Source organism: Vombatus ursinus, unplaced genomic scaffold, assembly GCF_900497805.2.
Source record: "Vombatus ursinus unplaced genomic scaffold, bare-nosed wombat genome assembly UNPS02014830.1, whole genome shotgun sequence".
Taxonomy (NCBI): domain Eukaryota; kingdom Metazoa; phylum Chordata; class Mammalia; order Diprotodontia; family Vombatidae; genus Vombatus; species Vombatus ursinus.
In genome coordinates, this window is record NW_020954608.1 from 26,795,147 (window position 1) to 26,797,712 (window position 2,566).

At 38.4% G+C, this 2,566-nt stretch overlaps 1 pseudogene; it reads left to right on the top strand.

Annotated features, from left to right (window-relative positions):
* Positions 1–2,107: 2,107 nt before the first annotated feature.
* On the top strand, positions 2,108–2,566 carry LOC114025346 (annotated as a pseudogene).

The following is a 2,566-nucleotide window of genomic DNA, read 5'->3' on the forward strand; positions in this document are numbered from 1 at the left end:
AGTTTGAGATGCTTATGAGGCATAGGTTTGAATATCTAATTAGTCAGTTGGAGATGTGTGACTGGAGTTTAGGACAGAAAATTTTTCTTCAGAACTCAGTCTTTATTTTTGTTATATATTCACACACATTCAGTGTTCTCTTAGACCTTGTTGAAATCAGTGATATCAATGCTCTACACATAATCTTCAAATATGGTAGACTCCAGGATATGTATGCCCATCTTATTATCCTCTACCCTACAGCTTCTGAATGTCATATCCCATGAACACCAGTTTTCCCAGACAAGTGCATCCAGCTAGATGGAGTGGAAACATTCCTCCAATTTTGCAATGTCTGTTTCATTATTCCAAGACTTGACATCCTTGAGAATGAAAGACTTAGCAATAAGCCCTAGATTCTTGGACTTCTCTACATACCATCAAAACCACTCCTCCCCAAATCCTGACATTTCCTTGTCTTTTTCCTCATTATCATTGCTAAACAGGTCAGTATCATCATCTTCTTTTTGTGATGTGGCCATCTTCATACCAGGTAATGAGGTGAGCAGTTCCATTTTTTTGCATAAGGGAGACATGCTCGGAGTGAGGAGCTAGAGAGCAGTGCAAGGAAGAGCATTTCTTCTGCATACATAGCTATGATTCCAGCTTGGAGATGGTAAATGGAAGGTCTTAAATCTCACTCCAAAGGCTCTGATTCTCTACATCTGGGTTGACAAACCTGGTGACCAGCTCCCTGAGCTGGAGGCCCTTCATTAAGCCCTCTGGAGGTACTGGTGCTTACTTCAGGCCAGAAATTTCTGCATATTCTCTTTGGTTCTGGAAATATCACAGAGAATCACAATGGCACAATTTTGGTGGGAGGAGCCAGCCAGGGAACCATTCATCTTATTGCAGAATTCTCTCTCTGCGTTATCAATAAATTTGTCAAATAAGATCTCATGCACCAGGAAATTAGTTATCTTCACTCCCTGAAAAGGTAGGATAGCAATTGCTGTTGTCACAACAAGGAGGTGAAAGATCCCAGATCCCCTTAGCCAGCAGAGATATGAACTCTTTGTCATGCAAAACAAAGGTGTCAAACATGCCTCAATTTGTGGCTACAACACTAATTGGGAAATAGATAACAAAATAAATAAAAATACAATAAAACACATATAACATTAATATATCATTTTCTAAGTCACCATGTATCCACTGGGATCCTTCTGTATGGGTTTCTCTTTGAATCTGATACTAATCATGTAGAGAGTTATGACCAATAAGACATGTATCACTGGATTAGAATACAAGCTCATTAACAAGACATTAGAAAGGAAAATGGCAGAAAATATAAACAGTATCATTTCAGAGAGTAGGAAAAATGGAGAAGAAAATAAATCTTCAGATAGCTTAACGTGAAACTTAAATTACATCACCGCAAGAATATTTAAAGACAAAACCAGAACAACAAAACATATGCAACGGATTTACAAGTGTTTCAAAATCATCTATTCTTGTCATCAATGGCAAATAGAACCATTACCTCTGGACCTTCCTGATCCAGAACTATTTACATTCCCTCAGCTCAATATACTTGGTGATCTCCACCACTTTGCAAGCTTCAAGTTTCTTTGCATCCTCTTGAAGACAGAGGCATGGTGTGTTCCTTGAGGAAACTAGCGGAGGATAATAATTGCACCAAAATATATTATACATCTTTCAGGGTTCAAAATTCCCAACTCCACCAAATGTGGGGGATCAACATAGGACCCAGGGGATCCCAATATTGCTAGCTGGACACAGATACTCTGTATATTGCATAATTTTTAAAATTATGAAAATATTAAGCATCTTCCAAAATACATCATCCTTCAGATTCTCCCAAAGATTACTATTTTCTGGAGAAGAGAATTGTTTTTTCAGGTGACTTAAAGGTTTTTAACCTTTTTTTATGACAAGGAACCTGTAACAGAGCTGTCTAGTAAAGCCAATGGACCTTTTCTCAAAATAATGTTTCTAAATGAATAAAATAAAATATATAGGATTACAAAGGAAACCAATTATTGAATATGGTTATCTATATCTATATATATAGATATAGATATAGATATATATTTGGCTTTTTTTTTTCTCGCTTCCCGGCCATCTTGATGGCAGGTCTCTGGCTGAGGGTCCTCCCGCACCGCAGGCAGGAAGATGGTGGCCGCAAAGAAGACGAAAAAGTCGCTGGAATCCATCAACTCGAGGCTCCAGCTGGTCATGAAAAGCAGCAAATACGTGCTAGGCTACAAACAGACCCTGAAAATGATCAGACAAGGCAAAGCCAATTTGGTCATCTTAGCCAACAACTGCCTAGTCTTGAGGAAATCAGAGATTAAATATTACGCCATGCTGGCCAAAACTGGCGTCCATCACTACAGTGGCAATAACATTGAATTGGGTACAGCATGTGGGAAGTACTACAGAGTATGTACACTGGCTATCATTGATCCAGGTGATTCTGATATCATTAGAAGCATGCCAGAACAGACCAGTGAAAAGTAAACTGTCCAAAAGTATTCTTTAATAAACAGGCCATAACTTGTTT